Source organism: Mobula birostris, chromosome 3 (assembly GCF_030028105.1).
Source record: "Mobula birostris isolate sMobBir1 chromosome 3, sMobBir1.hap1, whole genome shotgun sequence".
Taxonomy (NCBI): domain Eukaryota; kingdom Metazoa; phylum Chordata; class Chondrichthyes; order Myliobatiformes; family Myliobatidae; genus Mobula; species Mobula birostris.
This window is the reverse complement of record NC_092372.1, coordinates 56,941,240-56,968,002: the sequence shown is the minus strand read 5'-3', so window position 1 is coordinate 56,968,002 and position 26,763 is coordinate 56,941,240. Positions and strand designations below refer to the sequence as shown.

General features: G+C 42.4%; 1 protein-coding gene across 6 annotated transcripts in view; it reads right to left on the bottom strand.

Moving 5' to 3' along the window:
• The window catches only part of LOC140194593 (zeta-sarcoglycan), a 971,547-nt gene that overhangs the window by 46,798 nt on the left and 897,986 nt on the right, over window positions 1-26,763 (bottom strand). The window lies entirely within an intron of this gene.

The window sequence follows — 26,763 nt, the reverse complement described above, 5'->3', positions numbered from 1 at the left end:
AGGTAGTGAGTGAGAATAAAAGGGGCCATTTCTGCTTGGCTGCCAGTGACTAGTGGTGTTCCTCAGGGGTCAGTATTGGGACCGCTGCTTTTCATATTGTTTGTCAATAATTTAGATAATTGAATTGATGGCTTTGTGGCAAGGTTTGCAGATGATACAAAGATAGGTAGTGCTGAGGATGCAATGTGATTGCAGAAGGACTTAGACAAATTGGAAAAATGGACAAAAATGTGGCAGATGGAATACAGTGCTGGGGAAATGTATGATAATGCATTTTGATGAATGGAACAATAGTGCAGACTATTATCTAAATGGGGACAAAATTCAAACATCACAGGTGCAAAGGGACTTAGGAGTCCTCATGCAAGACTCCCAGAAGGTTAATTCACAGATTGAGTCTGTGGTAAAGAAGACAAATGCAATGATGGCATTTATTTCAAGGGGAATAGAATATAAAAACAAGGAGATAATGCTGAGGCTTTATAAGACACTAGTCAGGCTGCACTTGGAGTATTGTCAACAGTTTTGGGCTCCATATCTCAGAAAGTATATGTTGTCATTGGAGAGAGTCCAGAGGATGTTCATGAGAATGATTCCGGGAATGAAGAGGTTAATATATGAGGAGCATATTTTGTTGTCACATGGGAAGAGTGAGTTTGCCATCCCAACTGCTTTTCAATCAATAAGAAACCTTGTTGGAAACAGGTTGCCATCTCAGTTGACTACTTGACAGAAACTGAGTCCCAGCTGTTACCATCTGTAGCACCTGTATCTTTAATAGTATCATCTTCTTAGGTTTGCTCAGTATGGGAATCTCAAGGACCCAGAACAGAATCACAGCAAAATTCCCAACTTCCAAACTGCATCCACAGGGAAACAGCTTGTTATAGTCACACAATAGATAAGTCAGCACACCACAATTATTTGACCATTGTAGAAAGGCAACTGGTAACAAGCAGGACTTTTACAACTACATGTCAACTCGAAGTTCACTACTTACGTTAATGAGTTAATACTCATTCAACATTATTGTTTGAGAACATTGATTGGTTTATGTTGGGAATGAGTCAGGTGGCAGGGCAGTCTGAAGGTTGCAGTAGAGGGATGTTCTTCTGACTGTAAGTCTGTCACCAATGCTGTTTTTCAAGGAACGGTCCCAGAATCTCTGCTGTTTGTAAGATACGTATATTAAGGATTTGGATGGAATTGTGGGTTATCTGATTACTAAGTTTATGGATGACAAGAAAATTGGTAGAGTTTGGATAGCATTAAAGGTTTTCAAAGGGTACAAATGATGGATTGCAGTGGAACAGCATTCAGCAAAGCAAAGGCAGACCACAGCTCCAGAAATGGGAATCCTGCAAATCTGCTCCACTGATCTCTGTAGTAGGTTCTGTAATGCATGCTCCTAATAGGAATAGCACTGTTGCAGGAGTGATTTCCATTAATTATGGAGAGCACGGAAGTTAAATAGTGGGTGATATACTTGAACTGTGGTAAGTACACGTTCAATGTAATTGAAACTATGGAAATTGTAGAAGAGGAAACATTGGAATAAGTTGCAGTAAAGGACATACTGTATAAGATGGCATGCAACATTAAATAATTGAGCCAGAGTGAAAATTCAAATGAAAGCTCGTAAGGAAGCAAAAAGGGTTACAGATTTACATCAAATAAGGGCAAATTAAATCTAAAAGCTACAGTATTGTCAGAAAACATTTCTGGTTATGGAGGTTCAGAGTGAGCCTTGGAGGTTCAATATGGAGCCTTGGAATGATTTAAGAGACATTAGGATTCTGTAATGGGGAACTATCTGTAATTATGAATAGAAAAGTTAAATATCAGTTTGAGCAGCTTCCTTATTCATTTTTACCCTGCAATCTTTGAAAATTGTCAAATTTGTGTGTGAAAACACTAGCATAGGTTCCTAAGGGTTGCAGTTAATCTGCAGCAATTAAACACACACATTTATGGAATTATTTGAGTATTAAAAATATTCTTAGATCCCATAATCATCATGTAATTCCTTACCCTTCATTTTACAACATGCATTTCTAATATTTAGTTTGAATATCAAGGCTAAATGATAAAGGAATTATCTGAACATCCATTGATGTCTTACGTGGATTATCATTTCATATAACATGGAACATCATAAGATACCAATTAAGTCTTAAAACTATGTGAATTATAGTGAAAAACAAAACAAAATCTCTGTGACTTCACAGGAATCACAATAAGAATAAAAATTTTTGTAGGGGCAAGTTCAGATATTTAAGATGGGGAAAGATTTTTGCTGCTCTTACAAGATTTATTCCTCACCTTCATTTTCACGATGATTTGAGATTATCTCTGCAGTAAAGCTTGCGGTTTTCTTATAATAAAAAGATTTTACGTTAATTTTGTCTCATTCATTCTCCTTTGCAATTTACAAGGGGACCATTTGGCAGGTTCTCAGAGCAATCACATAGCCCCACTTGTTTCTCAGAGACCTGTTCTCTTTCACATGCCCTTTAAACACCCATGATCCTCGCACAGGCCACCTCCATGAGGGTTAGTTTATAGTAGCCAATTAACTGAAAGCAACATATCCATGGGAGGTGAAAGGAAACCAGAGGAGCCCAGGAAAATACACACTGCCATTTGGAGAATATGCAAACTCCTCATAGATAGCACCAGAGATTAGAATCAAAGCTGGTCCCTGGAGCTGAGAGGCCATTGCACTTCACGTCCCAACTCAAGTGCCTCCACTGCCTTCTCAGGAGTAATAAGGGATGGGCAATGAACATCATAAATAAAAAAAAGTGGTTACCTTGACATTTGAAACTAGTTCAGAGAAAACTGGATTGTGGAGTTCATAAAACATCCCAGTAGATGGCAGCTACAGCCAGGACACAACATATTCTGGGAATCTTTTCGGATTGCCTCTGGAAATTTTTGACTAGGGGAAGGCATAAGAGGAAGGAGAGACGTAATGTTGGCAGTGCGCCTTTGGGGACAGGCAGTGAGAGAGGTTACTTTGCTATTAATCTCCCTCTACACACCTTATTTTATCCTCAATGCCTTCAGCCATAAACACAAAAAGCCACATCATACTGCTGTCTACACCATGTTTATTCCATTTATCATTACAAAAACAAACAACAATAGTAACATTAGTTGCTTTCCCTACTGCTTGTTTCCTGTATACCTTTTCTTGCCTGCGTGCTCCTGCAATGTACTGCCCTGTGGCTCGTGAGGGGCTGCTAGGCTTCAGTGAGGAGACTGCAGGCAACTGTGAAAGCATTCACAGGTTCATTATATTCACACTGCATCCTTCCACAAAATGAAAAAATGGGCTGAAAAATGGCAGATGGAGTTTAATACAGACAAGTGTGAGGTATTGCACTTTGGAAGGACAAACCAAGGTAGAACATACAGGGTAAATGGTAAGGCACTGAGGAGTGCAGTAGAACAGAGGGATCTGGGAATACAGATACAAAATTCCCTAAAAGTGGCATCACAGGTAGATAGGGTTGTAAAGAGAGCTTTAGGTACATTGGCCTTTATAAATCAAAGTATTAAGTATAAGAGTTAGAATGTTATGGCGAGGCTGTATAAGGCATTGGTGAGGCCAAATTTGGAGTATCGTGTGCAGTTTTGGTCACCAAATTACAGAAAGGATATTAATAAGGTTGAAAGAGTGCAGAGAAGGTTTACAAGGATGTTGCCGGCACATGAGAAACTGAGTTACAGAGAACGGTTGAAAGGTTAGGACTTTATTCCCTGCAGCATAGAAGAATGAGGGGAGATTTGATAGAGGTATATAAAATTATGATGGGTATAGATAGAGTGAATGCAAGCAGGCTTTTTCCACTGAGGCAAGGGGAGAAAAAAAAAACAGAGGACATGGGTTTAGAGTGAGGGGGGAAAAGTTTAAAGGGAACATTAGGGGGGGCTTCTTCACACAGAGAGTGGTGGGAGTGTGGAATGAGCTGCCAGATGAAGTGGTAAATGTGAGCTCACTTTTAGCACTTAAGAAGAACTTAGACAAGTACATGGATGGGAGGTGTATGAAGGGATATGGTCCAGGTGCAGGTCAGTGGGACTAGGCAGAAAAATGGTTCGGCACAGCCAAGAAGGGCCAAAAGGCCTGTTTCTGTGCTGTACTGTTCTATGGTTCTATGGTTCTATAGAGAAAATCCTGTTACTCCTGGATTCTTTGTGTTAAGCCATCTCATTCTCTCTCGCTTTCTTCTAAGCATTTGATCTAGTATTTTTGCAGGAGCATTTTGGATTTACTCTCAGTTATTTGCAGCCTCAAGCTCCACTTGTTAAATCCTTCCCACAACTCCATGCTTAAAGTCTCCCCATCAGATTTCCATCTCAACACACATCCTGGCATAACGCTTTGCAAAACATAATGATAAAGTAGGTAGTCAGGGTCAGCACAGTCAACCGCAGCTTTTCCCGTGTTTAGATTGAAAATAAAAGCAAGCAATACTTGCCTAGAAATTTTATCACAGCCAACTGGAAGAACAGAGAGGCCTTTGCTGATGGGTGAAAGGGCTGCATTATGGATGCTCCACTGCAAATTTTAGTAGAACTGCAAACTCAAGCGGAGGATGGGGACTCAGGGTCCGGTTAGCAACCAAGGCAAGTAACGTAGCAAAAGGGGATTGACCTGCAAGGAGCCAAGAGTGAATTCTACAATAATGTTGAGGCTGGAAGGGATTGCTGAAATCAGGAGTGGTAATCAAATATGCCTGTGGTAAACAGGCTGGAACTGGGGTAGTAGACTAGAGATTAGGCCCTCTAGCTTTTATCCTCAGGTGATTCACCAGGGTCAAAGGGTTGAGCCAATTAAATAGAAGAAAGCATGAACAGTTGTTGGAAGTGGTTTATGGCCTTGGCACATTGAAGGATTGGCCTCCTGATCTCAAGAATCAGGAGCACTGAAGAATTAGAGAGTTGCCAGCTTGAGACCATCAGGGGACAGCCAGATCAGGAAGTCAGGTTCTTGATCCTGATTGATCATAATGGAAAACAGAGCAAGTGATAAGGAGGGGAATTTCAAAAGATCAAAGGACCTACCTTACAAGTAAGTGTCACATATCCCTGTATTGTCCAAACAGTTGAGACAGCTTTGTTTAACGTTTCCTCCAAACATCCAAACAGGGTGTTGTTTGGTAAATTGCATTGATATGGTGACGACTGACATGGAAATGTTGCCAGACATGCACAGGTAAATCATTCACACTTATTCAGTTGAATTTCCAAAGTGACACGGAATAATTCAAAAAAGCAATATGCTCTATCTTATTCCAGAGGCTATCAATTTTCCATCATGAAAAGTGTGATGAAAACCAATATGATTGGATATCTGGAATTTGGATCTTTGTATCCAAGCCATTGATATGTATTCCTGCTGTATTAATCTTTTCTTTGGAGTACTAATGTGTAATTTTACACTTACTGTTTAGAGGCTGAATATTAATTGGTCTGTGAAATTTCAAGGTATTTGAGAGGATGCCTTTGAGATTTTGATGATTAAATACTATCGTGGATTAGTACAGAATGATATTGTGCATGGAAACTTCCTCACTGGCAATGAATTTAGTTTAAATCTCTTTCACTATCGAATTTCTGTATCTGTCCAAGAATTTTTCTACCTGATTTTTGTGTTCTGCATTTATACATCATCACTAAGTTATCATTTTATAATGATATTATTACAACTTACTGCAATATGATAATTTATATGGTATCAGGCCTTGTATAAAAAGTTATTCACTTCTCAAAGTCATTTCCAGATAAAAATATGTGTAAAAATCAGAGGTTAACTGTGACAAAGGTGGGCAGAATACTAACAAACAGACCATCTGGTAATCAACATATAGTGAATGCTAAATATCTAAATTTTAAAAAAAACATTGAAAATATTCAATGGAGCAAGCTGTATCTGTGGCCAGTAAGAAGAGTTAACATTTCAGGTCATGTATCTGTCATGACATTTTACTCCATGGCGGGGGGGGGTCTTCCATCTCCTTTCCCATTGTAATTCCAGCCTATTTGTTTCAGAGTGAATTGATCAGCAGTTAAACTATTAAGATAACTATTTTGCCAGGGCTTTACGACATGGCCAGAAGAAACCTGCAGTCTGGAAATCATATGACATGGCTGAGTTACGGTGAGGTTTGGCCAGCACTCCTGGCGAGAAGGCAACTCGTACACATGCAAACATTTGCCGTTTCCATGAAGAGCACTATGGCTCCACACTGGTTTACTGAATCAATTCACAGTTGATCCAGGGTAGTAATCTCAGGATTGCTGCCTGTGCCACATGCTAACGAGTGCAAGAATAGCATGAGCTGTCATATTAATACGTGGCTGAGAGACTGGTGTAGGGGACAGGGTTTCGGGTTCCTGGATCACTGGGGCCTCTTCTGGGGGAGGTACAACCTGTACAAAAAGGACGGGTTACACCTGAACCCAAAGGAGTCCAATATCCTAGCAGAAAGGTTTAATAGAGCTGTTAGGGAGGGTTTAAACTAATTTGGCAGGGGGATTGGAACCACAGTGACAGGGCTGAGGAAGAGGGAAACAGAAATAAATCAAAGATAGCGTGCAACTGTGATGATAGAAAGGACAGGCATGAGATGAGGCATAATCACAGCCAGTGGGATGATTTACAGGGCAATAGAGGCGTGGTGCAGTTAAAACAGAAAGCAACAAATACTGGACTGAAAGTGTTATATTTGAATGCACGCAGCACAAGAAATAAAATGGACAATCTTGAAATTCAGCTACAGATTGGCAAGTATGACATTGTGGCCATCTCTGAAACTTGGCTAAAGGATGGCTGCCATTGTGAGCTGAATATCCAAGGATATACGGTGTATCCAAAAGATGGGTTAGTAGGCGGAGGGGGTGGTGTGGCCCTGTGTATAAGAAATAATATTAAATCATTAGAAAGGGATGACATAGGATCAGAAGGTGTAGACTAGTTTCGATGGGCTGAGTTTTGTGGAGTTGCCTGATGCCGGTGGCCGGAGATGGAGACGCCATAAGCGGTGTGCGAGGAAGCAGAAGCCAGGCAAGTGGGCAGGAGTCTGTGCCAGGCAAAAGGCAAATCCTAGCTGGCCGGCTCTCTCATCCATTCTGCTCTCCAATTCCGCTCCCTGGACAACAAATTGGACTACATCCAACTCTAACAAAATACTCGGCGGAAGTACAGGGTCTGCTGTGTGTATGTTTTCACGGAAACGTGGCTCACCGACGGAATCCTGGACACTTCCATTCAGCTGGATGGGCTCGTCTTGTTTTGAGCGACAGAGATGCAGCTCTCTGCAGTAAGGCCCGCAGTGGTGGCTTGTGTGTTCACATTAATACGGAACGGTGCAAGAACTCTGTTCATCGCTAGTGGAGTTTGTGATTATTAGATGCAGACCATTTTATTTACCACGGGAATTTATCACTGTCCCTATAGTTGGTGTCTACATTCCCCCCAGCGCTAATGCTAAGGAGGCACTCTGTGAACTGTATGGGGCTATTAGCGAACCGCAGAACGCACACCCTGGTGGACTGTTTATTGTCGCCGGAGATTTTAACCATGCGAACTTAAGTCAGTGCTCCCCAGATTCCATCAGAACATGGACTTTGCAACGAGAGGGGAGAACGCGTTGGACCTTGTTTACACAAACATTCCCGATGTGTACCGGGTGGAGCCCCGCCCCCACCTGGGTTACTCAGACCACATCTCTGTTATGCTAATCCCAACATACAGACTGCTCGTCAGGCACTCCAGACCAGTTCAGATGCGGGTGAAAACCTGGCCAGCAGGAGCCATCTCTGCTCTCCAAGACTGCTTTGAGCACACTGACTGGCACAGGTTCAGGGAGGCTGCAACTGATGGCGACTCTACCAGCTTAGAGGAGTACACGGCATCAGTGATGAGCTACATCAGCAAGTGCATCGATGACGTCACTGTGTCCAAGACCATCACTACACGTTAACCAGAAGCCATGGATGACCGCGGAGGTGCGTGCGCTGCTGAGGACCTGTGACCCCACCTTCAGAGCAGGTGACAAGGCAGCCCTAACAACAGCGAGGGCCAAACTGTCCCAGGCCGTCAGAGAGGCAAAGTGTGCACACGCCCAGTGAATCCACAGCCATTTCCAGGACAGCAGGGACACGCGGCACATGTGGAAGGGCATTCAGGACATCACCAACTACAAGACAACACCACCTGCCTGTGCTGGTGGTGCCTCCCTCCCAGATGCGTTGAACAACTTCTACGCTTGTTTTGAGGCGGAAAATGATGTGGTGGCGAGGAAGACCACCCCTCCTCCAAATGACTGGGTGCTGTGTCTTACCGTGGCCGATGTGAGGAGAACCCTGTGCAGGGTCAACCCACGGAAGGCTGCTGGACCAGACAATATTCCAGGCAGAGTGCCTAGAGGATGTGCAGACCAGCTAGCAGAGATTCTCACTGACATTTTCAACATCTCCCTGAGCAGCGCCATTGTTCCTATGTGCTTCAAGGCAGCTACCATCATCTCTGTGCCAAAGAAGTCCTCTGTGTCCTGCCTTAACGACTGCTGTCCCATTGCACTCACATCCATCATCATGAAGTGTTTTGAGAGGCTCGTCATGAGGCACATCAAGACCCTGCTGCCCCCCTCACTGGACCCCTTGCAGTTCGCGTACCGTCCCAACCATTCAACAGACGACGCCATTGCCATCACCCTCCACCTGGCCCTAAGCCACCTGGACAAAAAAGACACGTACGTTCAAATGCTGTTCATAGACTTCAGTTCAGCATTCAACACAATCATTCCTCAGAAACTGATTGGAAAGCTGAGCCTACTGGGCCTGAACACCCCCCTCTGCAACTGGATCCTAGACTTCCTGACTGGGAGACCTCAGTCAGTCCGGATCAGGAGCAGCATCTCCAACACCATCACACTGAGCGCAGGGGTCCCCCCAGGGTTGTGTGTTCAGTCCACTGCTGTTCACTCTGCTGACCCACGACTGTGCTGCAACACACAGCTTGAACCACAGCATCAAGTTCGCCGATGACACGACCGTGGTGGGTCTCATTGGCAAGAATGATGAGTCAGCATACAGAGAGGAAGTGCAGTGGCTAAAGGACTGGGGCAGAGCCAACAACCTGTTTCTGAATATCAACAAAACAAAAGATATGGTTGCTGACTTCAGGAGGACACAGAGCGACCACTCTCCACTGAACATTGACGACTCCTCCGTAGAGATTGTTAAGAGCACCAAATTTCTTGGTGTTCACCTGGCGGAGAATCTCACCTGGTCCCTCAACACCAGCTCCATAGCAAAGGAAGCCCAGCAGTGTCTCTACTTTCTGTGAAGGCTGAGAAAAGTCCATTTCCCTCCCCCACCCCATCCTCACCACATTTTATAGAGGTTGTATTGAGAGCATCCTGAGCAGCTGCATCACTGCTTGGTTCAGAAATTGCACCATCTCGGATTGCAAGATCCTGCAGCAGATAGTGAGGTCAGCTGAGAAGATCATCGGGGTCTCTCTTCCCACCATTACAGACATTTACTTCGCACGCTGCATCCGTAACGCAAACAGCATTATGAGGGATCCCACGCATCCCTCATACAAACTCTTCTCCCTCCTGCCATCTGGCAAAAGGCACCGAAGCATTCGGGGTCTCACGACCAGATTATGTAACAGCTTCTTCCCCCAGACCATCAGACTCCTCAATACCCAGAGCCTGGACTGACACCAACCTACTGCCCTCTACTGTGCCTATTGTCTTGTTTATTATTTATTGTTATGCCTGCACTGTTTTGTGCACTTTATGCAGTCCTGGGTAGGTCTGTAGTCTAGTGTAGATTTTGTGTTGTTTTACTCAGTTCAGTGTAGTTTTTGTATTGTTTCATGTAGCACCATGGTCCTGAAAAACGTTGTCTCATTTTTACTGTGTACTGTACCAGCAGTTATGGTCGAAATGACAGTAAAAAGTGACTTGACTTGACTTAACTTGTCTCAAGAAATGGCAAGGGTAAAAGGACCCTAATGGCAGTTGCCTACAGGCCTCCAAACAGCAGCTGGGATGTGGATTACAAATTACAGCAGGAGATAGAAAAGGCATGTCAGAAGGGCAATGGTATGATGTTCGTTGGGGATTTTAACATGAAAGTGGATTGGGAAAACTAGGCCAGTACTGGACCTCAAAAGAGAGAATTTTTAGGATGTCTAAGGGATGGCATTTTTGAACAGCTTGTTGAGCCCACTAGGGGATTGGCTCTGCTGGATTGAGTGTTGTGCAATGATCCTGAGGTGATAAGAGAGATTAAGGTTAAGGAAACCTTAGGGAACAGTGATCACAATACGATCGAGTCCACTTTGAAATTTGAGAAGGAGAAACTAAATTCCAATGTGTTGGTATTTCAGTGGAATAAAGGAAATTACAATGGCGTGAGAGTGGAACCGGCCAAAGTTGACTGGAAAGGGACACCAGCAGGAAGGACAGCAGAGCAGAAATGGCTGGAGTTTCTGGGAAAAATGAGGGAGGTCCAAGACAGATATATTCCAAATAAGGAGAAATTTTCGAATGGTAGAAGGACACTACTGTGGCTGACAAGTGAAATCAGAGCCAAAGTAAAAGCAAAAGAGAGGGCATACAAGGAAGCCCAAGCTAGTGGGAAGATAGCAGATTAGGAAGTTTTTAAAAACTTGCAGAAGGAAACTAAGGTGGTCATTAGGAAGGAAAAGATGAATTATGAAAGGAAGCTGGCGACTAACATCAAAGAAGATACTAAAAGCATTTTTAAGTATATAAAGGGCAAAAAGAGAGTCGAGGGTAGATATAGGACCAATAGAAAATGACACTGGAAATATTGTAATGAAAGATGCAGAGATGGCAGAGCAACTGAATGCGTGTTTTGCATCAATCTTCACAGTGGAAGACGTCTGAGTATACTAGCCTTTTAAGAGTATCAGGGAAGTGAAGTATGTGCAGTGAAAATTACGACTGAGAAGGTGCTCAGGAAGCTTAATGGTCTGAGGGTGGATAAACCTCCTGGACCTGATGGAATGCACCCTTGGGTCCTGAAGGAAGAAGCTGGAGAGCTTGCGGAGGCATTAACAATGATCCTTCAAGAATCGATAGATTCTGGCTTTGCACCCGATGACCAGAAAATTGCAAATGTTCCTCCGCTATTTAAGAAGGGTGGAAAGCATCAGAAAGGAAACTAGAGACCTGTTAGCCTGACATCAGTGGTTGGGAAGTCGTTGGAATTGATTGTTTGGGATGAGATTATGGAGTACCTGGAGATACATGACAAGATAGGTCAAAGCCAGCATGGTTTCCTGAAAGGAAGATCCTGCCTGGCTAACCTACTGTATTTTTTGAGGAAATTGCAAGCAGGGTAGACAAAGGAGATGTAGTAGATGTGGTATTCTTGGATTTTCAGAAGGCCTTTGACAAGGTGCCACACATGAGGCTACTTCACAAGATAAGAGCCCATGGAATTACAGGAAAGCTACTAGCATGGGTGGAGCATTGGCTGAATGGCAGAAAACAGAGAGTGGGAATAAAGGGATCCTATTCTGTCTGGTTGGCAGCTACCAGTGGAGTTCCACAGGGGTTGGTGTTGGGACCGCTGCTTTGGACTATGGGATTTAATGGATTTGTGGCTAAATTTGCCGATAATACAAAGATAGATGGATGATCAGCACGCAGCTCTGGAGGTCACCTGTGTTGAGAATGAGGGGAAAGGAGGAGCGCTTGTGCATCCTGACTATCTGAGGTCTGTTGATTAGGACGTCCAGCACCCAGTTGCATAGTGGCGTATTTAGACTGAGAACCAATATCTGTTGGACAATAGTGTTGAATGCCAAACTGAAATCCAGAAACAGCATTCTGACATAAGTGTCCTTGTTTTCTGGGTGTGTCAAGGCCAGATGCTATGGCATCTGTCGTAGAGCAGTTCTTTCAGTAAGCATATTGCCACTGCCACTGTCATTGCTACTGCCACAAAGAAGGATTGTAAGAATAGGGTCACTGTCAACTTGACGAAGACATCAAGGAAATTCAACACCTATCAAAATCAAATTCACTTCGGTTGGATCTAGGAAAAGTAGGTTGAATGAACCTGCCGTAAAAACATAATTGTTAATGTACTATTTTAATATGATTGGTATCTTACTAATTAAATTTGCATTTGAACTACGTTCCTGAAATGGAACTACAAGGAATTATTTAAGTGGACTGAGAGAGTCCCAGATAACCTCCTGCTAATGATTCACAAAGGTTGAAGAAAACCAGAACAGTTGTTGGAGGTGTGTTATAGCCTTGACAGATTGGAAGATTCATACTGATTTCAGGAATCAGGAGCACTGGGCAATCAGAGAGTTGCTATGTCGCCATAACAGTTGGGTTTGCTTGACTCTCTTCACTCTGTGGAGAAGCCATGCCACTAGAAACGGCCATGTGGAATGAAAAGAGCACATAATGAAATCTGTGCTCTTAGGCACTTGAGAACTGGTTTTCTGAAATTTTCATTGGTTATACCAAACAACTGGTCAGTTAAATTTTTCAAATAATATTTATCAATTATTAAATTATTTTTGTAATTGCCCATGTCACTTTGACAGCTACTTGCAAAATGATTAAATTCCATTTAAGCAAGAAGAAATATATTCTCTATAAAAATGTTAACCTTGAGCACCCATAAATCAAAGGACATTCACATTTTAATGCTACTTGTGGAGTCTTACTATGTTCAAATTATCCACCGTGTTTGTCTACAAAACAACACTTCAAAGGTATTGGCCATAATGAATTTTTGGATTTTGTGAAGTTGTGAAAGTTGCTGAATAAATAGGATTTTTTTTTTTGTTTCTAGCCAAGTAGATTCAAATGTATTGACTTTCAATGGATTGATATAATTTCCTGTTTATAATCATCTCTTTTAGAACTTGTGTCTTCATCATAGCAATTGAGGTAGACAAAAAGGTCTACATGTTTAACTTTTTCTTAATTTTGCGCTTGGATCAACAAGCATCAAGGATCCAATTAATTCGCCGTAATAGATATACTAGGAATTTCCTGTGGTGTGTTGGGTCAACATTCAACAAAATATTCAACAATTATAAAACAAGAAAGATTTAATTAAAATAAAGATAGATATGCAGATACGGAATAAAATGGGCATAACTGCATAAATACCAGCATGTATTTAAAATGTAAACAGCATTATAAAAATTTTAAAGTACTTGCAGTGCAATGACTGAGGAAATATTTAGAGAGGGCTGGGGAGAGGGCTAACTAGAATGGTTGAGCAGATTAAAGGCCTGCGGAAAGAAACTTTTAAGATGGTTTGAAGTTTTCATTTTAATAGCCCTATAGTGCTTTCAGAATGGAACCTTTGGGAAAAGCAGTTTACTGGGCGGATTGTGTCTGTAATGATTTTTCCTGACTGCTTTTTGTGCTGGACACATACAAGTCCTGCAGTGATGGTAGACTGAAGCCCATCACCTTTCCTGCTGACCCGACAGTTCACTGCAGTTTTCTTATACTGTGAGAGGATGCTGCACTGAACTAAAGAACAATGGCTGATGTGCGGAAGTTCTCAACACTGGCAGTGTAGAATTGCACCATTTATTTACTGTGTAATTTATAAAAATGTTATGTCTTTCCACTGTGCTGCGGGTAAAAACAATATGCAGCTCATGTGATATAAGACAGTAATAAACCGGAATTTGATTCTGCTTTTGAATCTGGAAAGTAATCCACAATTTGTAGCTGCAGAGTTTCGAACTATATTTTTGCACATTGGACTGGCTCTTACATGTTAAGATTTTATCTCTTTATAGGGAATTTGTTGAACAGGTTCCAACAATTATCAGACCCCTTAGACAATCGGATCAAATTAGCAAGGCAATAAGAGAAGGAGTGTCAATTAATGTGGTTAACTTTGGTATAACTTATATGTAGAGGGGAAAAAGAGAGAAAAATAAAGATAGTGTTAGAATGGTTAGATAAAATCTGCTGAAAAACCTGAAGTGGCAATGGAGCTGATTAACAGCAATGACATTATACATTAAAATAACAAATAAACCTGAAATGACAAAATGGAAATTGATATGCAATTGCTACTTCATGGACGATTTTGAGCTGGCCAGTTCCCTACCCAGAATTGACAGCTTTGGTCCACCCACATCTGGATTTACCCAAGTGAGATCCAGACAGCCCATTTCATTGGTCTGAAATCCAGTAGCATAGTCCAGAAGGCAACTGGCACTGTGAGGAGGACTTACCCTGAAACTCCTGAACAGCTTTTCATAGCTGGCAAAACCGGAAAGTAGCTTTGTTAGCTGTGAAAGCTGTCATCAGTTTTAATAGTGATTAGCATTCTATTCATAGAAAAACTTTGCCTTTGTCTACTAACACACACACACACACATGAGGAGGTTCCTTTGTCTACTATATCCTTTTTCTACAAATCTGATGGAAATGAATGTGTTCCTGCATCTGTACCACACCTGTCCTGGCTCAAGCCAGATGGCATATTCCCCATTATGATGTTACAGCAACCCAGCAAGGAACTGCATTCCATCAGCAGCAATGCCATATGAGCACAAAAACCTGGGGTCACTCCAGTTTCAATGCATGAATGTGGTTGGGCTTGATCACAACTGTCAGAACAAGTCAGCATGATGTAACCTAGTAAATTAACACATTGCATGAGCAAAATAGTTGTAGGTGCTAAGGATTCCATGCACTATCCATGGAGTGGAATCAGAAATAACATTGCAGATCCACAGCTTTTCATCCAAATAGTAATTTTCAGTTTCTTTTTTCACTGATGATGGTCTGTTACTGGGGTGCTACTGGTCTATTTTGGGTAATCACCTCCGTAGTATACACAACATCTTTAAGGAGCAGTGCCTCAGAAAGGCGGTGTCCATCACTAAGGACCCCCATCACCCAGGGCATGCCCTCTCCTCACTGTTACCATCAGGAAGGAGATACAGAAGACTGGAGGCACACACTCAATGACTCAGGAACAACTTCTTCCCTCCTGCCATAAGATTCCTAAACACCACTTTATTTTCTATAATATACATATATATACTTACCGTGATTGATTTAGTCTTTTCTTTCTATATTATCATGTATTAAATTGAACTGCTGTTGCTTAGTTAACAAGTTTGATGACCCATGCCAGTGATAATTAACCTGATTCTGATGCTGCCCTACTTTCTGGAGGGGGGGCACCTTTGGATTTCTCAGTTTAACCACCTGCTGAATGTTTCTGCGTAACTTGAGCATAATTAATGGTGATTGGCTTCATTCACAAAGTTGTTGCATTACTCCTAATGTAATACATTGATCAACTGTGCTGATCTCAAAAGAAGCAGCTAACTTAATGATAGTGCCAGCAAAAGATTTTGAGACATTTTGCTGCAATTTACATCTCTTGTAATTGGTTGACACTATGTGTGATAATGATAAAATCTTTAGCATGTTATCAAATAATATTATATGCTGCATTGTAGTGCTGATGTAACCAAACATCCTATTATATTCAATAGAAAGTACAACATATGCATCTATATTTTAATAGCTCCAATATGTCATTTTACTGCCAGCATACACACAAGCTGAAAACCATTGTCAATTATCAGTGTGAAACTTAGTAAATAATGTTTTCAGTGGAAAAAAAATATATTAACAACAAAAATAAAAAATGTCATAAAACCAATGCAGAACAACATCTAGATAATTCTCAAAATAATTACTTAGGGTCACAGAGTTACTGAGTAAAGAAAAACAGAAACAGGCCCGTTATTTCAATTAACCCATGTTAAATGAGGTGTCTGACTGAGCTTACCCCATTGGCTTGTGTTTGGCACATTTCACTCCAAGCATTAGGGATGTCCTTTCCTCAAATCAACATTGCAATTGTACGCACCTCTAGTCAGGCATCCCAACCTGCAAAAACTCATTTCAGGGAGGTAGCACCATCAATTTGCGGGAGACTTCCGGGAGAGGTGGGATTTCTGCAATAGAGTAGCTCCTTAGCAGCTGACCAGCTAGTTTAAATATGTTAGCTATGCTAATGAATGAATGACACCTGTTAAACTCACCTCAACATGTCTTTTACAGTCTTAATCCACCATGGGCAATAGAAAAGTCACTGTTGCAAACAGTGCAGCGAGCAACACTGTCATTACTTTGACCCCTATTAGGCAGGGGTACACTTTAGTGTAGTCTGGGGTGACGTACGTTTTATATTTTTTTGGAACACTCTGCCATGGCATGCTCTCGCTCGCTGACTCTCTCTCTCATGGTCGCTCGTGCGCTCTCTCTTGCTTTTCTCTCGCACGCTCTCAAAAAAATTGATTTCCGTGATATTGTATATAATTTGCGGGCATCAGGGAGCCACTATTAATACGCGGGAGACTCCCGGAAGTTCCGGGAGAGGTGGGATGTCTGTCTATTACTTCCTCTGAAAGCTATAGACAGTGTCCACAGTAGGAATCTTGCTGGGTTGTCCATATTTGTCTGTTATTGGCCATATTCCTCTAAATATTTCCTTTCCTTGTGTCTGTTCAAATGTCCTTTGAAAATTGTAATTATGCCTGCCTCTACTACTTCCTCTGAAAGCCTATTCATTTCACCCTCGAGTTCTTGAGAAATAAATATGGTTTTATCAGAGGAATTTATTTTTGTTATCGGTTCAATGAGCTTGTATGTTGTCAAAAATCTAACTTTAAAATTGCCAAACTGCAGTATTCTGCCTTCACAACTAAGGTAGATTTTTCAGATACAGTGCAGACAAAAGAGATTCCAGAAGCTGTTGGCAGTGTCAGCAATAGGAATATTGCTGTACAATACACATTCTTATGAAGTGACATTTGAAAGAATACTAACAGCAATGCTGTAGTAAGTAAAAAATATCTATCTGATGGTATCCTGAATTGAAAGAGAGAGATTGTGCAGATTGTAATGTTATTGTCATTGTCATCCTTTGATTAGGTTCCCCATCCTGACATCTATTGCTTTGTATTCATCAAACAAGTCAGCCATTTCTTATACACTTCAAAAAATTGCTAACTAACAGGATGGAACTGAGCCACTTCATAAGAATATTAATATTCTGGTTAAAAAAGGGTACAATCCTCAGCTTCAGGAAATTTTAATTGTATCCATTTGTTTCTATGAACTATACAAGACATAAATAATTTAAGACTATAAACATGAAACTTGAATAATATAGACTTGTCATCATCTGCATTACCTGCTCCTCCTGACACATATGCAGGTGCAGAGCTCCTAAGTATAGATACATAACTAATGTGATCAGAGGGTTACCAGCAGAAGGCTAGCCCCTGAAGCTTTTCTGATAACTATTGCTGTTGCTGTTGTTTCTTTTCACACTATGTGGTGAATCAGACCTCCAGTATCCCTGACCACTACAAATGCGAGAAGTGCATCCAGCTTCAGCTTCCAACAAACCATGCTAGGGAGTTGGAGCTGGAACTGGATGAACTCTGGATTACTTGGGAGACTGAAGGGGTGATAGATAGGATGTATAGAGAGGTGCTTACACTCAGGGTGCAGGGCACAGGAAAATGGGTGACAAATCAGTAAGGGGAAAGGTGTTAAGGAGCCAGTGCAAAACAGCTATATGGCTATCCCCCTCAACAACAAGCATATCACTTTGGATACTGCTGGGGTGGAGGGCAGCATTGACCTAACAGAGGAAAGTCACAGTAGTCATTAAAACCTGTGTGGATAAGTGTGTGCCCACAAAGATTTACTGTATATTCTCAAGACAAAAGCTGTGGATGAACCAGGAGGTATGTCGCCTGCTGCAGGCTAGATCAGTGGCATTCAAGTCTGGCAACCCAGGCCTGTACCAGAAAACCAGGTATGATCTGCGGAAGACTACATCAAGGGCGAAGGGACAATTTTGAATGAGGTTGGAGGTGATATCAGATGCATGGCAACTCTGGCAGGGACTGCAAGACATTACCTCCTACAAAGCAAAACCCAATAGTATGAATGGCAGCGATGCTTCACTACCAGATGAACTCAATGCCTTCTATGTATGTTTTGAAAGGGAGAACACAACTACAGCTGTGAAGATCCCTGCTGCACCTGATGACCCTGTGATCTCTGTCTCAGAGGCTGATGTTAGACTGTCTTTAAAGAGAGTGAACCCTGGTAAGGTAGAAGGTCCTGATGGGGTACCTGGTAAGGCTCTGAAAACCTGTGCCAACCAACTAGCAGGAGTATTCAAAGACATTTCCAACCTCTCACTGCTATGGGCGGAAGTTCCCTCTTGCTTCAAAAAGACAACAAAAGACAGTGCCAAGGAAGAATAATGTGGGCTGCCTTAACGACTATCGCGTGGTAGCACTCACATGGACAGTGATGAAATGCTTTGAGAGGTTGGTTATGACTAGACTAAACTCCTGCCTCAGCAAGGACCTGGACTCATTGCAATTTGCCTATCATCACAATAGGTCAACGGCAGATGCAATCTCAATGGCTCTCCACACGGCTTTAGACCACCTAGACAGCACAAACACCTATGTCAGGTAGTGTTCATCGACTATAGCTCAGTATTTAATACCATCATTCCCACAATCCTGATTGAGAAGTTGCAGAACCTGGGCCTCTGTACCTCCCTCTGCAATTGGATCCTCGACTTCCTAACCGGAAGACCACAATCTGTGCGGATTGGTGATAACATATCTTCCTTGCTGACGATCAACACTGGCCCACTGCTCTACTCTCTATATACACATGACTGTGTGTCTAGGCATAGCTCAAATACCATCTACAAATTTGCTGACGATACAATCATTGTTGGTAGAATCTCAGGTGGTGATGAGAGGGCGTACAGGAGTGAGATATGCCAACTAGTGGAGTGGTGCCGCAGCAACGACCTGGCACTCAACGTCAGTAAGACGAAAGAGCTGATTGTGGACTTCAGGAAGGGTAAGACGAAGGAACACAAACCAATCCTCATAGAGGGATCAGAAGTGGAGAGAGTGAGCAGCTTCAAGTTCCTGGATGTCAAGATCTCTGAGGATCTAGCCTGGTCACAACATGTCGATGTAGTTATAAAGAAGGCAAGACAGTGGATATACTTTAATAGGAGTTTGAAGAGATTTGGCATGTCAACAAATACACTCAAAAACTTCCATAATTGTACCGTGGAGAGCATTCTGACAGGCAGCATCACTGTCTGGTATGGAGGGGCTACTGCACAGGACCGAAAGAAGCTACAGAAGGTTGTAAATCTAGTCAGCTCCATCTTGGGCACTAGCCTACAAAGCACTCAGGACATCTTTAGGGAGCGGTGTCTCAGAAAGGTAGCGTCCATTATTAAGGACCTCCAGCACCCAGGGCATGCCCTTTTCTCACTGTTACCAACAGGTAGGAGGAGATACAGAAGCCTGACAGTACACACTCTGCAACTCAGGAACAGCTTTTTCCCCTCTACCATCCTATTCCTAAATGGACATTGAAACCACGATCCTTAAAGAAACATTTGAGATGTCCTGGAATGGAAAGTCTCATCCTGGGAGCAGATGCAGCAGAGACGACCAGGACATTCAAATATCCTCTTTCTTTAAGGATCGTGGTTTCCCTTCTACTGTCATCAATGATGCCCTCACCCACATCTCCTCCATTTCCCGCACTTCAGCCCTCACCCCATCCTCCCGCCACCACAACAGGGACAGAGTTCCCCTTGTCCTCACCTACCACCCCACCAGCCTCCGGATCCAGCACATTATCCTCCACAACTTCTGCCACCTTCAACAGAACCCCACCACTAAGCACATCTTTCCCACTCTACCCCTCTCCACTTTCCGCAGGGATCGTTCCCTCTGCGACTCCCTGGTCCACACGACCCTCCCCATGGATATCCCATCCAGTACTTATCCTGCAAGCGTAAGTGCTAAACGTGTCCCCACACCTCCTCTCTCACCACTATTCAGGGCCCAAAACAGTCCTTCCAGATGAGGCAACACTTCACTTATGAGACCTGACGCAGATTAGGGGACCTCTTCGTCGAGCACCTCTGCTCCGTCTGCCACAACAGACAGGATCTCCCGGTTGCCACCCACTTCAACTCTGCTTCACATTTCCATTTGGATATGTCCGTACATGGCCTCCTCTACTGCCATGATGAGGCTAAACTCAGGATGGAGGAGCAACACCTCATTTACCGTCTGGGTAGTCTCCAGCCCCTTGGCATGAACATTGAATTCTCCAACTTCCGGTAATTACCTCCCCCTCCCTTCCGCCATCCCAGTTTCACTCTGCCCCCTCCCCCAGCTGCCTATCACCTCCCTCATGGTTCTGCCTCCTTCTACTACCCATTGTGTTTTCCCCTATTCCTTCTTCACCTTTCCTGCCTATCACCTCCCTGCTTCCCCTCCCCCACCCCTTTACCTTTCCCCTTACTGGTTTTTCACCTGGAACCTACCAGCCTTCTCCCTCCCACCCTCCCCCCACCTTCTTCATAGGGCCTCTGCCCTTTCCCCCTACAGTCCTGACGAAGGGTTCCGGCCCAAAACGTCGACCGATCTTTTCCACGGATGCTGCCCGACCTGCTGAGTTCCTCAAGCATGTTGACAAGTGTCCTGAGCTGCATATATTTCAATGCAAAAGGATCGTCGGAAAGACGAATGATATTGCTGTAGATGAGGTAGCTGGTTTACAAACAGAGGCAATGTGTAATGAGGAGAGGCTGTAGATTGAGTAAAATTGCAGTCAACAGGATGAGTTGCAATATAAAATGTGGACAAAATTGAAAAGGGTAAATACAAGACTGAAGGTGTTATATTTGAATGCATGCAGTGTACAGAATAAGGTAGATGAACTTGTAGCACATTTGCAGATTGGCATGTATGATGCTGTAGGCCAGGGGTCCCCAAACTTTTTGCACCGCGGGCTGGTTTAATATTGACAATATTCTTGCAGACCAGCTGACAGGAGCGGGGGGTGTTAATCACGGCCGGAATATTATGATTATGAGGACACACAGTCCTCTTTTATTGTCATTTAGTAATGCATGCATTAAGAAATGATACAATGTTTTTCCAGAATGATATCACGGAAACACATGACAAACCGACTTCAAAACTAACAAAAACCACATAATTATAACATATAGTTACAACAGTGCAAAGCAATACCGTAATTTGATAAGAACAGACCATGGCACGGCAAAAGTCTCAAAGTCTCTCGAAAGTCCTATCAACTCACACAGATGGTGAACCTCCAGCACCGCCAACTTGCCGATGCAGCATACTGAAAGCATCCGACCACAGTCCGACTCCGAGTCCGTCCGAAAACTCCAAGCCTCCGACCAGCTCTCCAATACCGAGCACCGAGCACCATCTCTGCCGAGCACTTCGACGCCGGCCCCGGCAACAGGCAATAGGCAAAGCCAAGGATATGGGGCCTTCATCTTCGGAGATTCTCGATCGCACAGTAGCAGCGGCAGCGAAGCAGGCATTTCAGAAGTTTCTCCAGGTGTTCTTCCGTGCTTCTCGTGGCTGTCTCCATCAAATCCAGATTATGTGCGGCCCCCTAGTTACACATATGATATTCATTCGGAATGGTCGCGTCGCCATCTTCTCCTCCCTCCTCCAGAATATAGGTGATAAGTCAACTATAAGTCACTTATAAGTGGCTAATACACTCAATTTTGTTTCTAAAAGGGTTTATCTAACAAATTTAATAGTAAACACACAGTGCATATTTTCCTCGCATGAATATAATGATAAGTCAATTATAAGTCACTTATATAAGTCACTAGCATCACAACATTTTAAGTAATGTTTGGCTATTAAACAAACAGCGCATATTTTCCTCGTATGAACATATAAAATCATTGCAACACACCGATATGGCTGAATCAGTGGGAGCCCTGGGCTTGTTACCCTGTAACAAGATGGTCCCATCGAGGGGTGATGGGAGACAGTGATACTCGAAGGGGTGTCCTTATGTAATGACCTCGCATGCGTTCAAGTTCCAACAGTGGGCGTGACAGGGAATGAGGAAAAGTGCATCTGACTCACATTGTTTCATATTGCCAAATCATATTGTTTCCTCGTGGCCTGGTAGCACATGCTTTGCGGCCCGGTGGTTGGGGACCAATGCTATAGGCATAACTGAATCATTGCTGAAAGAAGATCATAGCTGAGAGCTTAATGTCCAAGGATACACATTGTATTGAAAAGACAGGCAGGAAGGCAGAGAGGGCAGCATTGCTCTGTTGGTAAAAAAAAAAATGAAGTCAAATCATAGAAAGAGGAGACCTAGGGTTGGAAGGTGTTGAATTGTTGTAGATAGAACTGAGGAACTGCAAGGGTAAAAAGACCCTGATGGGAGCCATAAATAAACTGCCAAACAGAGCTAAGGATGTTGTCCACAAATTACAATGGAAGATAGAAAATGCATGCCAAAAGTGCAATGTTACAATAGTCATGGGGGATTCCAATATGCAGGTAGATTGCAAAAATGAGGTTGGTGCTGGATTCCAACTGGGGAATTTCTAGAATGCTCAAGTGGTGGCCTTTTAGAGAAGCTCGTGGTTGAGCCCACTAGGGGATCAGCTATTCTGCATTGGGTGTTGTGCAATGAACCAAAATTAAATAGAGAGCTTAAGACAAAATAACCCTTAGAGGCAAGTGATCATAATATGAACAAATTCACCCTGAAATTTGAGAAGGAGAAGCTAAAGTCAGATGTATCAGTATTACAGTGGAGTAAAAGGAATTACAGAGGCATGAGAGAGGAGTTGGCCAGAGATGATTGGAAAAGAACATTGGCAGGGATGGCAGCAGAGCAGCAACGGCTGGAATTTCTGGAAGCAATTCGGAAGGCACAGGATATATACATCACAAAGAAGAAGTAGTATTCTAAAGGAAAGATGACACAACAGTGGCTAACAAGAGAAGTTAAAGCCAACATAAAAGCCAAAGAGAGGGCATATAATAGAGAACAAATAGTGGGAAGTTAGAGGATTGGAAAGCTTTTAAAAACCAACAGATGGCAAATAAAAAGCCATTAAAAAGGTAAAGACGGAATATGAAAGTAAGCTAGCCAGTAGAATTAAAGAAGATACCAAAAGTTTCTTCAGATAAACAAAGTGTAAAAGAGTGGCAAGAGTGGATATCCGATTGCTGGAAAATAATGCTGGAAATGTAGTAATGGGGGACAAGGAAATGGCAGACTAACTGAATAAGTATCTGCATCAGTCTTCACTGTGGAAGACACTAACAATATGGTGGATGTTCCAGGTGTCAGGGCTCATGAAGTGTGTGAAGTTACCATTACTACCGAGGAGTTTCTTGGGAAACTGAAAGGTTTGGAGGTAGTTACGTCTCCTGGACCAGATGGTGTACATCTCAGGGTTCTTAAAGAGGAGGCTGAAGAGGTTGTGAGCCCATAGGTAATGATCTTTCAAGAATCACTAGATTCTGAAATGGTTCCAAAAAACTGGAAACTTGCAAATGTTACCCCACTCTTCAAGAAGGGAGAGAGGCAGAAGAAAAGAAAGTATAGGCCAGTTAGTCTGACCTCAGTGATTGGGAAGATGTTGGAGTCGATTATTAAGGAGGAAGTCTCAGGCTACTTGGAGGTACATGCTAAAATAGGCTGTAGTCAGCATGGTTTCCTCAAGGGAAAATCTTGTCTGACAAACCTGTTGGAACTCTTTGAAGAAATAACAAGCAGGATGAAATGACAATAAAGATATTTCATTTCAAAGGAGAATCGGTTGATGTTATGTACCTGGATTTTCAGAAGGCCTTTGACGAGATGCCACACATGATGTAGCTTAAGAAGCTATGTGTCCGTGGTCTTACAGGAAAGATTTGAGCATGGATAAAGCAGTGTCTGATATAAGGAAGCAAAGAGTGGGAATAAAGGGAGCCTTTTATGAGGCTGCTGGTGACTAGTGGTGTTCCACAGGAGTCAGTGTTGGGACCGATTCTTTTTATGTTATATGTCAATGATTTGGATGATGGAATTGATGGCTTTGTTGCAAAGTTTGCGGATTATATGAAGATAGGTTGAGGGGCAGGTATGTAGTTTTGTGGAAGTTGAAGGACTTAGACAGATTAGAAGAATGAGCAAAGAAGAGGCAGATGGAATACAGTGTTGGGAGATGTATGGTCATGCACTTTGATAGAAGAAATGAAAGGGTTGACTACTTGTTAAATGGAGAGAAAATACGAAAAACAAATAACTTAAAGTCCTTGAGCAGGATTCCCTAAAAGTTAGTTCACAGGTTGAGTCTGTGGTGAGGAAGGCAACTGCAATTTTAGCATTTATTTCAAGAGGTCTAGAATATGAAAGCACGGATGAAAGACTTTATAAAGCACTGGTGAGGCCTCACTTGGAGTATTGTGAGCAGTTCTGGACCCCTTATCTTTGAAGGAATGTGCTGAAAATGGATAGGGTTTCAAGAAATTGATTACAGGATTGAATGTCCTGTTACCAGAAGACTTTTGATGACTCTAGGCCTGCATTCACTAGAATTCAGAAGAATGAGGGATGACCTTATTGAAACCTATCGAATGATGAAAGGCCCTGTTAGACTAGATGTGGAGAGGTTATTTTCTATGGTGGAGGAGTCTAAGAACAGAGGACACAGCTTCACAATAGCATGGCATCCTTTTGGAGCAAAGATGAGGAGGCCAATTCTTTATGTATATTTAAGGCAGACATTGATAGACTGTTGATTGCATGCAGGGATATGGGGAGAAGGTAGGAGACTGGAGACGAGAGGAAAATTGGATCATCCATGATGAAATTGCAGAGCAGATTTGATGGGCCAGATTGCCTAATTCTGCTCCTATGTCTTAAGGTCTTATAAAACAAATGTTTTCAATGTTTCCCCTTTCCTCCTTGTATTAGCTTTACAATCCCTTTTGAGATCATTGAGTTCTCAGATACCGCACAAGATCTGGCCTTGTACAGGATCCAAGGAACAATTCCCAGTACGAAACTGAAGAATCCCAGCAAGAGAGGGTTCTGTCATTGAATTAATATGGTACCCTGGAACAGAGTGAACTGACAGATTTAGCATTCTGAAAATGCCACATCACCTGTGTTTTACAGAGTAGACACAGAGATGCAGAATGTCTGACTGCTGGTGGTGCCAATCAGAACCATTAGCAATAGATGGTTCACCATTGCATAACGTTAATAGTCCTAAATGAAGACATTTCTTGACTGGTTTAATGTAGTTGCCCAAATGATAAAAATTTCTTTGGTACTCTACATGGTCAGTCACTATGCTGATGAATAAAAAATAGTGATTATGTTCGAAAGGGTGAGCTATAAAATATTGAACTCTTAATTGAAAACAAATTGTGTGAAGTCCACATTGACTAATACCCATTGACTTCAGATTCTGTGTCCTTCATACTTTGCCATTTAAACAAGTTTTGGGGCTTAATTAAAGACTCTACAAAAGTCTCCATAAAGTTAGTTAAACTGAAAATGAAATTAACTGTCCCAGATAAGAGTGCCCTTTGGAAGAAAGAAAACCACACCAAGCAAAGAGTAGTAATTCTCAAAGCAAAGAGTAATAGTTTTGGAACATCACCTGCAATTTCCAACATCTGTTCTGTGAATTCCCTTTTCATTAAGACAGTAAACTGGAGACCTTTCAAATGTTACAGACTCACAGACTCCAAGGGCCCTGATAACTGACCGTTAATACAAGTGGAAATTCAGAACGTTGTATATCTCACACCATTGAGGATTCCCTTAACAGTTTCTGGAATACTGACAAAAAATCTTACTTTACTTGGTGATTTTAAAAGAGAACAACATTGTAATTGGCTTTTCCATTTCCACCAAACATTTAGCATTGATTGGCACCTTCCCAAACAAATGGAAAGATACAACATCAGTGTATTCTCATCTTCCCTCCTCATCATTCAGGATCCTGTCTTCAGTGGTTGGGAAGATATTAGCATCCATTATTAAGGATGAGTTTTTGGGTTACTTGGAGGCACATGATTAAATAGACAGAAGTCAGCATGGTTTACTTCAAGGGAAATCTTGCCTGAAAAATCTGCTAAAATTCTTTGAGGAAATAGCAAGCAGGAGACAAAGGAGAGTCAATGACTGTTGCTTACTTAGATTTCATAAGGCCTTTGACAAGGTGATGCACATGAGGCTGCTAAATAAGATAAGAACCCATGATATTACAGGGAAGATATCAACATGGATAGAGGATTGGCTGACTGTCAGAAAGCAAAGAGTGGGGATAAAGTGGGACCTTTTCTGGTTGGCTGCCAGTGACTACTGGTGTTCTGCAGGGGCTGTGTTGGGACCACTTCTTTTCACATTAAATGTCAATGATTTGAATGATGGAATTGATAGCTTTGTCATCATTTGTGGACGATATGATGACAGGTGGAGGGGCAGGTGGTGTTGAGGAAGCAGGGATTCTGTAGATTGATTTAGGCAGATTAGGAAAATGAGCAATGAAGTGGCAGATAGAATATACTGTAGGAAAGTAATTGGTCATGCACTAAGGGGCTGTAACATTCTATCTTCTGTCTTCTAACTGGCTTGCTACATGCCTAATGCAACATTGGGTACAGGTTGTCCTTAGGTACCGAACAGGTTTTCTTTTTACAGAAAAACAGAAATTGATTTTGTCCCTCAGTTGCAAAGTACACAAAGTCATTCAATATTGTCATGAATGGCATCAAATATACATAATATTGATAAGAAC